Here is a 12871-nt window from a genome sequence, read left to right as displayed (position 1 = left end):
AGCCAAGTTACAGGGAACCAGGCAGAGGGCCTTCTTGGTGGTGGCACCCGCCCTGTGGAACACCCTCCCACCAGATGTCAAAGAGAACAACTACCAGACTTTTAGAAGACATCTGAAGGCAGCCCTGTTTAGGGAAGCTTTTAATGTTTGATGAACTACTGTATTTTAATATTTTGTTGGAAGCTGCCCAGAGTGGCTGGGGAAACTCAGCCAGATGGGCAGGGTATAAATAACAAATTATTATTATTATTATTATTATTATTATTATTATTATTATTATTATTAATTTCTATTTAAATTATAGCAATTGTTTCTAAATCTGTACCCATAAATCAGCATATGACAATTTTCTGCAAATTTGTGCCCTTTTTCAGGGTGATTCATTTCCTCTTCTGGGGCAATGCATAAGCGGCTGCCCTATGTTTTGACACTCAGAGAAGCCCAGCCTAGTGGTCTGATGAAAATGTAACTTCTATGCTCTGATCGTACAGAAATAGCCAGTAAAAATGGTAAGAGGCTTCTGATCGCATCTATACTTTTATCATACAAAAGTCGTCCAGGATAATTTTAACAATCTTCTAAGATGGAGGACATGCACCTTTTTGAAACTCTGGGTGGTATATTTCTGAGCTATAGAAATTTGGCAGCACAATATTACCATGTGGCTTAGATCAAGAAGAGTGGGGTCTCACTCCAAAATAATATATATTTACCCACTCAGCATCCCTTTGAAGTTGTCTGGCAGAACTGCACATTTTAAAAAGATACTGGTAATCTCTTTACAATAGTATGTGGCAACATTTGACTGGAATGTTGGCACTCCATTAATTACATGATTTATGGGACAGCCCTGGGAGTACATTTTAAACTATCTCTTTAAGCTAAAGTGTAGGCTAAGAATGTGTTTTTCTTTCTTTCCTTAGTATCAAGACTAAGAATGTTCCAGAGAAAGCCATGCAAACGTAAGTCTAGAAATATTTCTCTTTGTTAGGGAGTCTGATTGTTTTCATATTACAGTTATAGTATGCAGCATGTATTAAGGCAATTGGGCATTCAAGTCTCTGAAAGCCAAAGTGGATTTGATAGAGGTTACAAATCATTCTTTAAACACATGATTGAAAAATAGTTGATGTCCCTTCAGATGTCAAGGAAATAAACAACTGTCTGACTTTTAGAAGACATCTGAAGACAGCCCTGTATCGGGAATTTTTTTTATGTCTAATGTTTTACAATTTTTTATGTGCTGTAAGCTGCCTAGAGTGGCTGGGGAAACCCAGCTAGATGGGCAGGGTATAAATAATAAAATAAATGTTGTTGTTGTTTCAGGAATTTATTAGGTGGTTTGCATAGAATTGGAACCTATAATTATTCAAACCCTGCAAACCTTCACCTTGCATGTTGTGGTCAAGGTGTTATTGGCCTTTAGTTCATTTCTAGTGAGGGGTGTTTCATCCACTCATGTTCATCACTTGATGGCTGAACCTTCAGTTGTTGACCAGTTGTTTGAAATAATCATTTTCATATCACAGTGTTTTTCTCTAAATGATTCGCACATTCAGCTGCAATTCCAGAATGCAAAATCAGCTGCAATTCCAGAACACAAAATCCACAGGAGCATCATTTATGCAGGATGTGGGGACTGTGCACCCTCCTTTCCAGTTTCTGACCACATATAGCCAGCACACTTTGGGAAAGCTATGCTCGTCTAGGTATTGATGGACTACAACTCCCATCAGCCCCAGTCAACATAGGTTGTAGTCCAACTAGACACAGATGGTTACAGGTTCCCCTGCCCTGGCCTATGTACTTGGTAGAGGTGGCAAAGGCACAAATCCCATTGCTTCAAAAAGTGGTGACTGCTTGAGATGGGATAATGTGATCCTATTTATAATGAGGGAGTAAAAGTAACCACAAATATTCATAATAAAATAAACTGTGGTTTGTTTGCTTGCTTGTTTGTTTTTTCAATTTAATTGATTTTAAGCATACCCAAAAATGAACTGCAACATTTATGCAAATTATACCCCATCCCTATTCCCCAAATTAAATGTGGCATTAATTGTATGATTAATTGCATACTTGCAATTAAATGCTTAATATGTAGGGAAACTCCCATTGGCTTACTGGGTAGTATTCAACTATTTTTTGCTCAAAGTAGACCAATTGAAAACAATGGACCTCACTTAGTCATGTTCATTAATTTCAGTGGGTCTACTCTGCATAAAACATAGTTGAATACCCCCCACTGTCTGTGCAGCATGGTCTCAGTCCTCGTCCCATCACCCCGGCTGTTATTTAAAAAGTAAAACCTAGGCCCATTAATTGAAAACATGCAATTCTCAATTAATGCCCCTTCAAATTTGACCCTTTGTATACTATTACCTCTGTAATCATCATCATCATCCTATCTCACTGGGGGTTTTTTTTTAGTGAATAATGAATAGTGGGAGTGGGAGGGAGAAGAACCTATTAATATCCTGTAGCTCTTCCTGGTTTCTTGGGATAGCATCAAGTATAAAGTGAAATTGAAATATACTCGGAGTCGAGAGTGGAGTTCATGCTCTTTATTCAGCTCATAGTGGTGAGGAGGAATGGAAGTTCCCCCCAAATATCTGCTTCATATACATTATTTACACAACGGGCTGCACGTGATTGGCTAATTCCGGGATTCTCCTGTAGGCCAATCAGGTTGTGGATTCACTTCCACCTGGAGCTGGGTTGGGTGGCTCTTGCGGACCAATCATACTGCTGCATTGTTCTAGGACCAATCAGACTGCTGCATTTTGGATCCTATTCAACTCAGTACTTAACAGAAATCATTAAATGAGTTTCTTTTTCAAGCTTTCTGCCTGAAATATGTCCAAAAATTAGGGTACATGGGAAATGTACAAGTTTCGGTTTTCAATCAAGTTCGACAGAAGGTTTAATTCTGTGGTGAGCCATCCCCTTTACATTCAAATTTTTTCTGTTTACCTCTGTTCTCTGGCCCCGATCCTGTCCCTGTTTTGCAACACACCCTTCTTCCCTGCTTGACAGGATGAGAGTACCGTACATGTAACCTGGGAAAACCACTCAGGCAATAAGCCTTCCCTCAAAGAATAGGGGCTTTACAAGTATCCAAGGCCATCTCAATTCTAATTTTTGAGAGGGTGTGTGTCTGAAGCTCTCGCCAAGACACACATAAGAAAAGTTTCTTGGGTGTTCATATTACACTCAAAATCTCTTGCAGTGCAGATAGCACAACCAGCCTATTCCCATGGTTGTTTTGCTTTATAATGTGGTAATAGCACCATATTTTGTGCCTGGAGAAGTTTAAAGCTACCAGGTAGACTTTGCTATATACCCCCAGGGATCTATTTCATAGCAAGAAGTAGGTTCAGTTTTCAGGACTTCTAACAAAAGGTACAAATAAATACATTTTCCATTAAGCTTGAGGTTCTGAAACCACTTGTTTTAGAGGGACAATTCAGTGAGACCTGCACGAATGAAATACTTTTAGGACCTCAGACCCCATTTCTTTATTTTCACCACTTTTTACTCAGTGAGTGTTTTGGTAGGAAATCCTGCAGTGAGAGGCTGAAAGCTTTGCTGGCCTTTTAAATGAAAAACAAAACAAAGCTTTCTCTCCACACATTCCAGAGAGGCGTGCTTTGTTTGTTTCTTGACCTTCAGGACTGGGCTCCCATGGTGAATCCAACGTAGCAGAAGTCATCTCCGACAGTTTCTCTGACATAGCAGTTACAACTTCTGCATATCCCTCAAAGCCAGCATCTCTCACCCACCCTTCTTGCCTGAAGCCCTGGATTTTCAAATATGCATTGATATAATATGCATATTTTAGGCAGGTCACTGCTATTGCCAACTTTCTTTACCATTGCTAAGTGACTTAATCACATTATCAGAAAACATTATCCAAACCTCTATAGCTGTCTGTACTTGACAAGGCTGTGTTGAATGATTAATGCAAACTTTGGAAGCTTTGCACTATTTAAATTTTCTGCATAAAAGGATATAGGGATACATATCTCATCTGCATGATCCACTTGATCCAAAAGATTGCTGACAGGAGTGAGGCCTTGTCAGCAGAGAACTCCTGTGCTCTGAGATCTGCCCTGGTGGCCCATTTGACAAGTTCAAGGTGGTTTAGTAGCACATAAAACCCTTAAAACGTGGGGCCGGTTTGCCTACGAGATTGCCTTACTCCACATGTGCCCCCTCGACTGCTCCGCTTGGCAGAATTGGCACTACTGCAGGTGCCACCTAATACTCGTTCTGCAGGTGTGAGGACGGTCGTTCAGCGTGACAGAGCCTGCCCTTTGGAACTCCCTGCCTCTTGAGACCAAGTTGGCACCTTCACTGTATTCTTTTCTGTTCCTTCTAAACAAATTATTGTTTAGGCAAGTCTACCCAGCTGCTTAGAAAGTAGGAGGTAATTTAAATCTGTTTTAGTATTTTAACTTTTGGGGTTGTGGATTTTTCTTGATCTTTCTTCTTTTTTTATCCTTTAGTAGACTGCTTTGAGGGTTTATCTTTTCTTCAACCAAGTACAGTGGTACCTCTGGTTATGTACTTAATTTGTTCCGGAGGTCCGTTCTTAACCTGAAACTGTTCTTAACCTCAAGCACCACTTTAGCTAATGGGACCTCCTGCTGCCGCCGCGCTGCCGGAGCCCGATTTCTGTTCTCATCCTGAAGCAAAATTCTTAACCTGAAGCACTATTTCTGGGTTAGCAGAGTCTGTAACCTGAAGCGTATGTAACCTGAAGCACATGTAACCCGAGGTACCCTGTAGCACATACATTTTATGAAATAAATAAATAAATGAAGAAGAAAAAGAAGAAGAAGAATATTGATTTTCTGTCAGCCTTCCTGATGCTGATTGAGTAGCAATTTTCCTATAAGGCAACTATCTAAAACATTGTAATTTGGTAATTTCACAGAAGAATTTCAGGACTGAAAGGGAAGCTGCTGCTTCTCCTTAGGAAATACTGGGCTACTTGTATTCCTTTCAGTGCTGGCATATCTTCCCACCCTCCCCCACCCCTAGACATCCCCAAAGCAGCGAACATATAAACTCTCATGACACTAGCGAAGAGGAAGCGAGAACTGACTGCTGTCTAAATTATTTCTGCTTTTACCAGAATAATGTTTCTACAGCTCTGCTATTGCTCGATCAAGGATAAACAGAAAGTTTCCAGTTCTGAGACATTCTTTTGGAAATGTGCAACCAGCTGGCGAGGCAAATTATATTCTTTCGGATTGTGAATTAATAGGGCACCATAACATTTCAAGCGTGTTAGAGAATCAGTGTGCTTTCTGGGACACTGGAGCAGGGCAGCCCTATTATAACTGCATTTGCAAAACTAAGCTACACTGAGTTCAAGGTGATTTACTCCTTGGTAAGCGGGCATAGGATTGGAACTCAAGACACAGTGAGCATTGCCAGATCAACATCCCAAATAGATGGCTGATGCTGCAGTGTTTGAAAGAATAAGATGAATTGTTGTTGTTGCTTTATATAGCACCATTAATGCGTGCAATACTTTACAAGGGATGTGAGGGATGAGCAGTCACTGGGAGGAAGGCAGGAAGTTTTGGGATAGAACAGTAGAGCTGAGTGTCGTCAGTGAAAGCGAAGGGATTTGAAGATGCCATTGAGGTCACACTCTGACCGACAATAGTTTCCTAGGGTCTCCAGAGAGAAGGCTTCCTCAATCTTGTTAATCTGATACCATTTTTCTGGATATTAAGTTTGGGGTTCTCATCAAAGTTGCATGGAATAGAATCCTATTGCGCTCAGCGAGACAGTTCTGAATAAACATGCATATGATTGAGCTGGTTAAGCATATGTCTGGGAAAGTCTGTGACATTAATGATGAATCAGGACCAAATATCAATAATTTCTAGAAGGGGTGTTATTGACTACAGGATTCAGTTTAGTGCTTTGGAAAACAGCCCTCCTCAGTTTGAGGTACCAGTTAAGCTCAGGGTCCTCCAAATCTACTCCCCGCCCCCAGTTCACTCCTTGGAAGTTAAAGAATGACTAACCTTCCCCCCCCCCTTTTATCAGAAGTAGGTTAATTTTGCAGGCAAACTAATTTAGGGGCATTTGTGCTCAACACCTTTAAAGTTATATTTTTAAAGGAAGTATATACAACTTTTTTCTACTATTTTAATGTAGAATTGGATGAAATTTGCAGGCAATGTAATGTTTTCCGAGGGCATGAATTCTGTCAAATTTCATAAGGATGGCTGAGATTTTTCCACTGGGGCAGACATTGCAGTTTTGGGGTGGGTAAGCCAAGAATCACTTAATCTCACCATGTGTTATGTGGGCAATTGGCTTTAAAATTGCAGACATTAGAGAAGCACATTGGTAAGAAACCAACCAAATTTCCAAAAAAAACACACCCAGGATTTTCTCCCCTAGGTAGCTCTTTTTGGAAGAACTAAAAGGAATTTGATTTCTAATTAAAATAATTATATCTGGTTACCAGCTTGACTTGTCAGTCTCAACAAAGCTTTCCCCCCACTATTTCCCCGCTCTGGTATTATAACATTATGATAAACTTAGAGATGTTACTTTCACTTTCAGCAGACACTTGTCTCTGTTTTTTTATGTGTCTGGATAGGTGAGGTGCCACAAAGTGCTTTAAGTGTTCCTGCTTCAATACGTGCTACCTCATACATACCCACTTCACCGCAGGATTTTTGAGGATTCTTCCAAATCTGATGCTTGCCCCTAATTTCAGGCCTTCATTGAAATGATAAATCTGAATATGAGATGGCAAAAACAAAACTCAAAGCTTAGGTGGTTTTCAGTGCCAACTCAGTACTCCTTCCCCATTTCAAAAAGTTATGTATTGGTCTTGCACTCTGCGATGGATGTATTACTTGCATATTTCTCCCTCAAGAATTGTGGTTACCATTAGCAACCCAACTCCGACAAAAACAGTAGGGTGGAAGGAAATCTGAACTAATAAGTTTTTCAAATCTCTCTAATGTGTTTTTCTAAATAGAATCTTTCACACTGTGAAACTTTTAAAAACCCTTAAGATGCTTGAGCTGCCTGTGAAACCTCAAACAGCCACAATGTTTGCTTATCCGTAATAATTATCACTTAATATGTGGTTTGGCTCTAAACTCTCCCAGTCTTATATAGATACATTGGTTTATTTCACTTATGGCTCTTGTGGCACAAGAAAGCCATCAATGAAATAAATGTATCTCTATAAGACTAGGGAAATGTTTAAGACATATGGTATGTTTTTGCTGATAGCTCCACACAACACCCCACTCATGTGATTCCTGAAGCCAAATGAGAAATGGTTCAGTGTTGTTATTATCAAATATTCTGCCGAAAGTTGTGGTCCTTCAGCTTCAAAAGAGATAGGAGAAGAATGAATTTACCTCTTAAAGGATAGTCATGGCTAGACAGGGTGGATAAGGGACGACGTCATGGCTCCGTTAGAATGAATAGATGAGATTCTTACTGATTTCAGAGGAGCTGGAATACAGCAAAGTTGCTGTTTTTTATTTACTTTTCTCTTTTCTGGCATTCCTAGGGAAAGCAGTCTTGAGAACCTAGCTTGTTCACAAAATGGTTATCAGTTTTACGGAGGCTTCGGGCTTGGCGTAAGGTTAGATTGTAGTTGGCATCAGTTTGTGAACATTGTACCCCGCTATGATTTGGTGCAGCCTGGTCTGGTCCCATCTTTAGTTGAAATATTTATATTTAAGCATTAAAGCATATTTAAGATTCCTCCCTTTTTCAGGGGATGGGGTCAAGAACTCAGAACCAGAAGGGGAAGGACAAGCAGAGCCAGACGTAGCAGTGCTTCCACCAGATGAGGCCTGTGGGGTCAGGGACCCTCTGGCCTGAGGACGGGGCACTGCCATCTGCAGCTGCAGAGGACTCTACTGCAGACCAGTGAAACCAGGGGCTCCCCCGCAGTAGATGACTGAAGTGTGGGATGGGTTTCTATGGGTAGGAGAGGATATTGCAATATCCCTCCAGGTGCCCATGTGTGTGAGTTGAACAGAGTTTCAAAATCCCATCCTTGGCAGCAAAATTAAAAGCATAGGAATTAAGCTGTAAAACCTTGTTTTGAACAAGTCCAGCCATGAAGTAAGCTGGCTTCCCTTTCTTATCCCACTCAACAAGGAATCAGTAGTGTAGCAAGGTCAGGTGGTCCCCGGTGCAGAAAATTTATTGTCACCCCGCCCCCCACTGAAATCTAGAGGCTGTGATCTACCCGTTGTCATTGTCAGGAGTTGTTCAGCTTTTTTAAGGGAAGGATTGACCACTGAGCTTTTTTTAGGGGTGAGTTGGCCAAGGTTTTTGAGCTTTTTGTGGGGTTACAGGGTTTGGGTCCTGAATTTAGGGAGCTCCTGCTTCTATCCTTCCCTCCACACACTGCTTGTTTGCTCGCCTGCCTCCTTCCCGTCCTCTGCCTGCCTGCCTGCCTCCTCCAGCAGCCAAGGAGCGCGGAGCTGTAAAAATGGCAAAGCGGCGCAGCTCCCCCCCTTCCCCCGACGGTTCACAGTAGGCGGGAGTTGTGGGCGTGCAACGCACAGAATGTCACCCCCCTCGGTGATGACACCCGGTCCGGACCACACTCACCTTGCTCCGCCCCTGCAAAGAGTCAGGCAACAACTTGGGAATTAAGTTTTAAACTTTAACATGCTCTTTCATTGGTTCACAGCAATGGCAGCAGTAAAAACTATGTAGGCAAAATACTTCTAAAACCAGCTTCAGGCATGTGCTTAAAACTGGAGCAAGCACAGGCAGGTCTGTATCCAATGCTAGTCAAAGCAAGAGAGAGAGGGTCCGGAAGTCCTGTGTGCTCCTTCCTCTCCAGAGGAGGAGGGGAAGTGACCTCACACAGAGCCCTCTCTACCAATTGTATTTCTATGGTCTGAGTATCTGCCTATCAGCAATACAGCTATGGACTTGGCCTCTTCTCATGCTACCTAGCAAGAATTTGCATTTGTTAGGTTTGGCTGCTCATCTCCCACCCAAAGCAACAGTATTGCTGTGTCCTTGTTTAGAGAAAGGAGGGCACCATTCAAGTCATAAACATTATTATTATTATCATCATCATCATCATCATCATCATCATCATCATCATCTCCTCATAGCCTCCTAATTTTGTGAAGCTGGTAGATGCCATTCAGCCTCACTAGTTTGGGTCAGTAATGTTCATCCACTACTTTGGTGAGTTGTCTTTTATGTATTTTCTCTGTGTTTCCCTTGTATTTCTATTTTATTTTCTATTCCATAAAGATAGTAACAAAATACTAGCCGGACAGAATTAAGTTTGTCTTTTTATTTGTGACTATGCATGTGAGTGACTGACAGTAGTAATTCAGAATTATTTCTGGATTCAACTCTCTTTTGCTGTCTACCTACTCCACACCAGCATACCAGAAGCAGACGACAAGCAAGACTTAAAAATGTCCAGAAAGGAAGTTTTTCAAATGTTTTTTGCCGCCCAAAATAACCTGAATGGGTGTTTCCATATTTGAACAATTTAATGTTCCTCTCTTTTCTTTTTCTGCCCTTTTGGAATTGGCTGACCTTTTGCAGCAGCCATATTATGCTTGGTGTCATTGGCACTTTCTCAAATTTCTAAATATGCCCAGGGACACAAAAATGTTTATGACCTCTTTATTATTAAGTAGTTGCCGCTTAGATGTTAATTGCAAACACCATTATGTTACAGTGCCTTGGATAAGCGTTTCTTCAGTTCCTAAAACTCTCCAGGAAGGCAAATTATCACATTTTTACTGACTTAATAACTTGCCTTGAGCTTTCTGTGTGACATCTGAGGTGTATTATGTCTGGACGGAGTCCGATGTAGTCCCTTGGGTTTCTTATACTGTCTCCTAAATTTCCATCTCCATTTCATATCCGTAGTCCATAATTGCACATTCATCATAATATAAGGGAAACTGATCCAAGTGGAGCCATAGGATGGAATTTTATCCTGGATATTAAGCTTCTCATAGTGACAAAGTCAGAGACAGGTACAATTGCGGCTGTGTTACAGCAGCAGGCTCTGAGCTCCATGCTTTCAGGTGATCTTTGAAGCAGTGCCTACTGACACAGAACTTGTTAGTACACACAGGTTTTTGTATGATGAGGAACCCCACAAAAAGGAAGGGAGATTGAACACACAAGAGGCCAGGCTAGGCCAGGGCCTACCTTCACAGTCTCATCCACCTCTCTCCATACTTCCAGACTTAGTCTTTTTTCTTCTTTCTTCAGATCAAGTGAAGGTTTCTTTTTTATTTTTTTTAATCATTTTTATTTGATTTTACAAATGCAATGTTACAATGCCAAATGCATATCCATAAGATGAGATTTCTCCAAATCTCATGACTTCCCCTCATTCCCTCCATGGGTCCTATTGTCAACATTTTCAGCTGCACATTATTTCATAGTCTATATCTATATCTATATATCTATATATATATATATATATCTATATCTATCCATATTGTCCATGGTATTTATTACATTACAAGTGAGGTTAAAATCCTGCTAATGTTTTAATCAGCTTACAATGGTCTCCTAAATAAATTTAAAAATTTTGCCTTCTTGGTTTCCGAGCTTTCCAGTCAGTTTTGCCATTTTATCGTAGTCTAATAGCTTGGTTTGCCATTCCTCCCTGGTAGGGACTCTTTCTTCTTTCCATCTCTGGGCTAGTAGCATCCGTGCTGCTGTTGTTGCATACATAAAAAGTCTTTTCTGCTCCTTTGGGATGTCAGTACCTAAAGGTAAAGGTAAAGGGACCCCGGAAGTACCTACAGTTCATAATAAAAAAGCTTCAGGTTATAGTTGTTGTTGTTTACAAAAGTTACCTTTTGAAGGTACTTTATTTTTCTTTACATTTCCAGCAGGTATTTGTACTTGTTTTATACATTTTTGCTAATTTACTAGGAGTTAAATACCACCGGTACATCATTTTCATATAGTTTTCTTTCAGCGTACAACATGCCTACCTTCACAATCTTACCCTCCTCTCTCCAGGCTTCCAGAGCTTTAGGGTTATTGGGAAGAGCACTTACTTTGCCTGAGAATTTCAAATGTTGTTGCCTTTCAGAGTAGACAAACCCTAAGCCAGATAGACCAGCAGTCCAATGTGGTGTAAAATAGCTCCACACGTTCACTCTCCCGAGATACCATTTAGAAACAGGAAGACACCCAACATGACAGTGAGTGGTGGTGGCTGGTGCCCATCAAGACTGGCCAGGTGGAAGGCAGGGAGCCCAAACAGTAGGGGGAGCCAGAGCCAGTGATGGGCAGAGCCAACTAATTCTACTTTTGTCCCCATCTTTCTCCCTGCTGAGGAAAGGCAACACTGGGACTAAGGGAGAAGAAGATGCCAGGCAGTGCCATCACCCCCTGAACTGGTTGCAAGAAAGAAGACAGGCAGGTGGGGGCTGGGTGAGGGCAGCCTGGGGTGGGGGCACAGTGCCCCACTTGCCCTAATGGTCCAGCCAACACTGATGAGATCTTGGAAACGTGTGTGCCAGAGTTTGGCAGTGTTAGTCAGAATGCAGCCAGCCATACAGCCAGAAGCACAGGGATAATGATGTTCTTCCTTCATAAAATACCACATTATGGATGGCATTGTGGGGTTTTTTAAGCCTTTTCAAACTTTCTACAGTATTGATAGGAATGATAATAACAAAATCCATTGGTGTAAGATCAGTATGCCATGGCTATATTCCTCCGTGCACTCTGCTGTAACAGTGCCTTTGGGAAATGAAAATCCAAGTTGAGAGCCCTCTTATTTTGTGGTTTTGAAACGCAGCAGTATTGCTAGAGGTGTAGTAATATGTGTGATTAAGAATGTTTTCACAGATTAGGCTTAAAACAGCTTTGCTTCTATCAGGTTTCTAATGTGATGTCAAGATAATTGTTGCCTGAGTCCTCATTTGCAGTGAAAAGCTCTCCTTTGCCTTTCTCTTAAACATTTTTAGGGAGCAGACATTAGCATAAATAGGTTGAGAGGCAATATAAGCCTCATACGTGAAAGTGCCCACAGTCAGCCTGAGAGCAGTCACAGAAACAACTGACTTGCAGAAGCTGCTTGCTTAAGGCAAAGCAAGCTAATAACAAAGATAATTAGAAAAGACATTGAGCAGCAATGTATGTTGCCTGCATTTTCCATAAGAGCCGGTCAGTGATCTTTGCCATTGCTCTGGGAGCACCTTTGGATGTTACTGCGCTGCATAAAGCAGCTGGAAAGATCTTGTTTCCACTGTAAATAACATTACAGCTGAAATGTACCCTTCACATCTCCCCGCACACATCTCATTTGTGAGGTGGTGCATAGGCTGAATTTTGGTGCAGTAGGTGAAGAACTTGCGCATCCTTTTCCTCTCTGCAAGATTATTTCTGAAGCCAGTCTGAGTTACAGATCTACTTTTGAATTGCATTGTCCAGAGAGGAACCAGACTGATAGAAGGGATACCCAGCAGACAGGACATTCACCAGCTACAGTGCCAATTAACATACCAGGATTCTCTCACTTGCACATATTATGTTGTTTTCATTTTAGCAGAACAACAGTTGCATTCAGCTGCTCGCTTACATGGAAAAACCATCTTCAAAAGAGTGCTTGGGAGTGACCCAATTTTTCCATATTGTTTCCTATCGCTACCGTGGTATGTGTATTAGACACACAATACACTGGAAAATTGCTTTCGTCTCTGGAACATCTGTCTGGGCTACTGTGGAAAAGGGAAGACTTCTGCTGGTGAAGTGCTTTTGGAGGGAGAAAGAATATTAAAGAGTGTTAAATAAGGGGACTGAACTGGGATGCCATTGTTTGGGACAGAGGCTCCTCTACTTCCACTGC

The 12871-nt window shown here is 41.3% G+C and overlaps 1 long non-coding RNA gene across 1 annotated transcript; it reads left to right on the top strand.

Annotated features, from left to right (window-relative positions):
• The first annotated feature begins 362 nt into the window (after positions 1 to 362).
• Positions 363 to 9216, top strand: LOC309380973. Its single transcript, XR_014173245.1, has 3 exons — positions 363 to 509; positions 924 to 962; positions 9141 to 9216. It is a non-coding gene; the product is annotated as an uncharacterized lncRNA (long non-coding RNA).
• Positions 9217 to 12871: the final 3655 nt, after the last annotated feature.

The sequence above is a fragment of the Podarcis melisellensis genome (assembly GCF_964234715.1).
Source record: "Podarcis melisellensis genome assembly, chromosome: 12".
NCBI lineage: Eukaryota > Metazoa > Chordata > Lepidosauria > Squamata > Lacertidae > Podarcis > Podarcis melisellensis.
Note: the sequence above shows the minus strand (reverse complement) of the source record. Positions and strands in the feature narration are given on the sequence as shown.